Consider the following 6,860-nt stretch of genomic DNA (forward strand, 5'->3'; position numbering starts at 1 on the left):
TTTTTACAAATCGACTAATCGCATAAGTTTTAGTCTATCAACATAGTCAGTGTTATCACTCACTATGGTGCTATAAATATGAGTTTTATTTATTTGAGATAGTTAGAAGTGTCAGAATGCGTTATGGTTTACGTCATTAGACTCAGTTGATTATTTAGGATTTTATGGGACAATAAGTTTATTTTCATATTTTTGGATGAAATGGCTGTTTGAAACTATGAAATTATTTTTTAGGGGCACTTCGAGGTTGAATTTCGGTAAACGATTTTCACAGTAGGTTAATATGAATATTTAGGAATTTTTTGTGCTAAGTTTATGATTCACTTTTTTGGAGTGAATAGTAATCTCGATAAGCGCACCAATTGCAATGTTTCAAAATCACAATGTGGAATGTCCAAATTAGATTGGAGAAGTTTTATTTGGATACTTGGCAAGATCTTAGCCACACTTAGTGAGTAATATTAGACACTTGGCACCATGAGGAGCATTTGATGGATTTGAAGGAATTAAGGTGTGAGATCATGCCACCTAAGCAAAACTTTGTTTCATCTGCTTAACCAAATTGTGCCAGACCAAAGAAGGTTTTAATCGTAGTGAAACCCTAAATGGTTGGAATCCAATTGAATGCCCAAAAGCTTGGTTGAAACCGAAACCCTAAACGGTTTCCTAAACCCAAAAGTTGGCTTTTAAACCCTTTCTAATCTGATTTCTAGCATTATATTTAGTCACTTGATTAAATCACTTCCACATGCTATTAATTCTTAAATTTTTGTTAGAACTTCATTATCCAACCTTGTTAACCTTGAAAAATTGATTGGGTCAAGTGATATTGGATTTGGGCTTAATAGCAACCCAAACCCTCTTTAAACCCCAAAATTTAGCCCCATTTGGTTTAGGCCCACTAAGGCCCACGAAATTGACCACATTAGCATTGCTTCATCGCTACGTTTTGCACCCCCACTTGGCTGGCCAGATCTTTATAAGAAGTGCCTAGAAGGTTCTTGAAATACAAAGCTAAAGGGCCACCTCACTCTTTCACTCTTACACTCCACCTTGAGAAAAGATCTTGGACTGATTTTTATGAGAAGAAAAGGCCAACATTCAACCTTTCCTTCAGTCCTATCACTTTACATAACTTGTGTAAGAGGCTCTCTAGTCCACTTCCCACGAAAAGCAACTATCCTTTACACTTTTCCTTCATAGAACACAGAAGACACTCTCGGACAGTTTTTCTTACCTCTTTTGAATGCCTGTTTCGAAGCTTTTTTAAATGTTTTCTCGCAAACTTTCCTTCAAAAAAGTTGTTTATTTTGGAGTCTCGTTTACGTGGATACCTTATTCGTTCCATTTGGAGATCATTTGATTGGTCAAAAGTTGTTTAGACCCCAGAAAGGTCATTCTGGGTGATAAACTGGAGAGTGTGTTATATTTTGTAGTTTTTGACCAAGCTAATGAATAGATCTTGGTCCAAAATTTTTATGGAGTACTGTTAACATGTGTATATGATTATTGGTTGAGGATTTGTTGCATGATTAAAAGTTTTGGTAAAATATTTTCTTAGGTCTAGAAACTTAGAAACTGGAAGAGGAAATACAGTTTCTGTTTTGAGGAAGTTTAAATCTTTTATGGTTTAATCTTATTCCAATGGCTTTGATATTTTTATTGGAAGATCCTAAGCATCTTATATACATGTTAGAATGCAATTTGGAAGATATTTGATGTTAGTTTCGAAGATATGAAATTTTATGCATTGAGATACTTGGTTAGGCCAAAGTGATGATGTTCTTGGCTAAATTTATGTTTTGGGTGATGTTTAACCATGTGATCTTGAGTTTGAAGCTTGGATATATTTTAGAACATCTTTTTAAACCATGTGATGTTTTGGTTTGAAGATCACATCTTTATAAGTCATGGATCAAGAGGTTGATCAAAACAAGTTAGAAGCAAAAAATTTGTTTTGAACTTAGAAGAGAAACCAAAAGTTCAAGTATGGTTTTAGTGATTTTGATGAATTTTGTTCATGATTCAAACCATGATTATTCTTAGGAATATGTTATGAGTATAGTAGAAGAAAATTTTTGGTTTAATCATGAGTTTTGAAATTTGAAAGAATTACAACAAAAATCAAAGGAAATAACCTTTGTAAGTTTCGGCCCTATAGAGTTTTAATGGTTGTGTTTAGTTTTAAATTTTTCTGAATTGATATTTGAGCTTAGGATAAAATTTACATAAGGTATGTAGATTTTGGTGATTTTTGAAGTTAGGATGCAACATCCTTAAATTAGGGATAAAATGGTCATTTTCCCACATGTAGAGGGTAAAATGGTAATTTTACTCTAAGTTGATATTTCTCCATATTCCTAATTGTTAGTGATTAAGTTTTAATTTTTAGAAATCACTACTTTCAGTTTCTCTTGATCGTACTTAAGTTTTGTCTCGAAGCGCAAAGATCGAGGTAAGTTAGATTTTAACTTACTATTAGTTTAATGTGTATAAGTGATAAGTAAGGGAACTAAATTGTATGTATGCATGTTATCATATGTGCCATGCCAAGTCATTACATATTTATCTGTTACACAGAATTTATTCTATCATAAATTATTCATCTGTTAAACAAGATATTCTATCACGTATTGCTATACGTTGATATACATTGCAAGTATGCCATCTGTTACATGTATTTCATGTCACGTAATATTCATTGTCACATGTTACACCATGTTACAAAATATTGTCTGTTACATGTATGCCATGTTATGAAATGTTGTCTGTTACATTTATGTCTCAAAGTATGTCATGTCTATCGTCTTACGTTCATGTCACGTTACGCTACGTCAGGACTTCTGTCTTTTATGTCACATTCATGTCACGTCACATTACGAAATGTCATATATGCCAGTTAAGTTATTCATGTCAATCACGACCCTAAACGCTAGGATGGGGTAATATCCTAATAGAAGTCCTTTGTTCACGCTGAAGTGTCTAAATAGGTGTAAAATCCCTGGGTTGACGAAGTACAGTTAACAGGTTGTGAATGGGGCCTAATTAGCTGGTCACCGGAGCGCGCCAGGCACTAACGCCGATGGAGCCACACTTTATGTTACGTGTGTCCACAGCAAGTGTGGCACAAACAAATAAGTCATGGGGCCACAATAACTATAGAGCATGAAGTATGGGGCCACAACAACTGTGGAGCATACATTACGTGAGACACAGTAATTGTGACACGTAGAATATGTGGGGCCACAACAACTGTGGAGTACGTATTAACGCACTCACAGCTGGTATAGAAACCTGTGATGTGATGCTGTAATCGGCAGGGACACACGGCTCAAGGGGACCTGTGTAGCACCCATATGGTCACTTTACTGATTGAGTCTATTGAATAAGATTCCAAGTTCATGTGTTTCACGTTCAAGAATATGTTTCAAGTTCATGTTATGTTATGTTCATGTTCTAGTTATGTTCCAAGTTTACATTTATGTTATGTCATGCTCAGGTTCATGTTATGTTCAAGTTCATATTCAAATTATGCATGTTCACTTTCATGCTATGTTTCAAGTCCATGTTATGTTTCAAGGTCACGCTCATGCTATGTTTCAAGTCCATGTTATGTTTTAAGTTCACGTACATGTCATGTCACGTCAAGCTAAGTTTTAGTTCAAGTTATGTCAGCTCATGCTATGTTATGTCAAGTTATGTTATGCTTATTATTTCATACCATGTTATGCCAGGATATGTTATGCTTACTATTGACTTTGATTGTGCATTCATGCTTTTACTACCATGCATGCATCGTTAACCTGTGTGGAAGTTTTTTTGTTAACTTACTAAGATTTGTAATCGAATCTCACTATGGTAGTCCCAACTACCATTCCTCCTGAATGGTAGATCTTATTACAGGATCTGAAGGAGTATCGGGAATCGACCAACTGGAAATGATCGACTAAGCGATGGTGCGACGTAGATGGTAGTACAGTAGTTACCTCATTACTACTTGTATTTTTTGTGTTCAATCTCCAACACTCTTTTGATCACAACCATTTTGGACTAGTGTTGTGATCTCAGTTGTTTAGTACGCCATTATGTATGAAGTATGTTTTAAGTATTTAGGATATTTCGGTTTGGTGCATAGTATTGCTAAAGAAAAAAAAAAATTATCCGCTGCGAGTATTGCATAATGTTATATGCATGTTAGGAATATTGCATCTTATATGTCATGAACGGGGGCATGTTTAAGGGTGTTGCATGTCTCGATGCTTAAGATGTCGGTCAGATCCCAAGCAGAATTTGGGGGCGTCACAGAAGGCCCTAGGTGGAGGTAACCTCACTGGCTCATCAAACACAGTCCTAAACTCTTGCACCACCCCCTCCCTCCACTTCTGTTTGCAACTCCACATGTTGTACATTTGATTCCACTGCCACCAATTGTAATAGCCAACCTTGCTTCCTAATAAAAGAAGACTTCAACAAATTTGCATCAGCTTCTAACTCAACTATTACAGAAAAAAGCCCTTGTAATGATAACTACTTCCCATTCACCTTAAACTTCATAAACATGTTTGTAAAATCCCAATGAATGGGACCCAACATTTTAAGCCACTGGACACCCAACACAATGTCACACCCTCCAAGAGTCAGCACATGAAAAGGAGGCAAAAACTTAGCCCCTTGAATTCTGATCAATTCCTCACACCTGCCTTGACTGAGAACCTTAGCACCATTTGCCACTTTAACTTGAAGTCCCTCATCTTTCACCACCTTCAAATTTGCTACCTCTACCACCAATGGATCCACGAAGTTATGAGTACTTCCTGGATTTACCAGAATTTCCACCGAGAATGTACCAATCTTGCCAAATAGTTTCATTACATTACTATTAGAACAACCAGATATGGCATGAATTGAGACCTCGAGCTCTTCAAACTCCTTTTCCTCAACTACTTTAACATCTGATACCAATTCTCCCATCACATTCTGTTTCACCTCCTCTTTTGTAGCTTCCTCCATCTATAACAAATACACTTTTAAGATTTTTGAACACATGACTAGGGTTCCACTTTTCATCACAGTGGTAACACAACCCTTTCTTTATTTTCTCATCCATTTGAATTGAAGTGACCTTTCTAACTGGAGCAGCACTTCCTTGCATCCTACTAACTGCAACAATTGCATTATCAACAAGCCATTTGTCACCAAAATTCACATTTTTTTTTCGAGATCTGCTCAAGGACAAAACATATTCCTCCTGGATCTTTGCCAATCCAACCCAAGATTCACTAGATTGAACATCTTCACTGGCAATCTGATCTCATCTTTTAAACCACTCAAGAAAGAACTCAGTTTATGCTTCTCAGATAAACCTTTCAACCTATTTGACAAGGTTTCAAAATGTGCTTTATACAAAGTCACAAAAGTAGTCTGTGTTAACTTTGTTAATGCCTCTATTGGGTCATCATATGCTAATGGCCCAAATCTGACTTGTAAAGCCATAACTAAAGATTCCCAAGAATTGAATTGCCCTGAATCCAAGGCATTTTGGTACCACACCAAAACCTCCCCTTCCATATGATAAGAAGCCACCAATTTTTTTTTATGAAAAGGTGTTTGATTGTAATCAAAGTACTGAGTGGCTTTAAAAATCCACCCAGCAAGATCACTACCAAAAAAACATGGAAATTCCAAGCAAAACCCTCTTTGAACAACACCTCTATCCTCATGACCACTCCCATGCCTCGGTTCATTAGTATTAACATGTGATGAATCAACTAAAGAACGTAGCATATTAGTAAGTTGATCTAGCCTTTCTAATATGCCAGTAATTGCCTGTTGATACTTCTCCAATTGTCTCTGAACAACTTTTTGCTGCTTTTGTAAACCATCTTGCTAACCCTTCAAAGCGCCTTTCATGCCTTCTGCCATCGTAGGATCGACGACTATTGATACCACTTCCAAGGTTCTTGATCTTTCCCTGCAACTTTACCCATAACACAGAATGCAACAAACAAGAAATTGCAAAGCTATCGATACCAAAGGATTTCACATGAACAATATTTCATTATAAACCTTGTAGAGAATTTTTGAGGAATTCTTAACCTCCAAGAATGAACTACACAGAATGAATCTTCAAGGATCACCACTTCTGCTTATAAACACAGAGAGATGAACCCAAGAGCATCAAAACACACTGTTTCAATACAAAATAGTAACTAAAACGAATGGCTCATACAGTTTATAACAAAACTCACCATTTCATTAAAGCCCCTCACCCCAAAATCACAAAATAATGTACAAATGCTCACTCTGTTTGCCCTACAAAACTCACCATTTTACTAACCCTCTTCATTATCGTTATTCTATTACTTCTTTCCTTTAACAACAACCCAGCAACCACCTTTAATAGCTACCTAGCAACCACCCACCTTCTTTTAAGGCCTTGCCCCCAAAGCACCCATGACATGTCCCCTTGCTTTTTGTGTTTGGCCTCTTGCATTTTGTGTCCTTCCAAAGATGAAAAGCTACCCCTTTTTTTTTTTTTTTGTTCTTCGTGTCTTTTTATTTTTATTTCTTGTCGCCCATTTCTTTTCTAGTTCTTCACATCTTATTGGCCTCCTATAACGCCCATCCTTGTGGTAGGACTTTTTATAAAATGTTTTTAGAAAAGACGACAAGAATTACCATTCGATTTAAAACTTTCTACTTCCATATCCAGGGTGCAAAACTCTACGTTTATGAAATAAAATGTGCTTTTAGAATAAAAGAGGTTTACAGCGGAAAACATTTAAAACTCATGCCTAGACTTCCATGCTCTTCCCCATGGGCCGTGTCCGTTCTGATCATTCAAATCCTGTAGGGGGAGG

The sequence above is a fragment of the Juglans regia genome, chromosome 15 (assembly GCF_001411555.2).
Source record: "Juglans regia cultivar Chandler chromosome 15, Walnut 2.0, whole genome shotgun sequence".
NCBI lineage: Eukaryota > Viridiplantae > Streptophyta > Magnoliopsida > Fagales > Juglandaceae > Juglans > Juglans regia.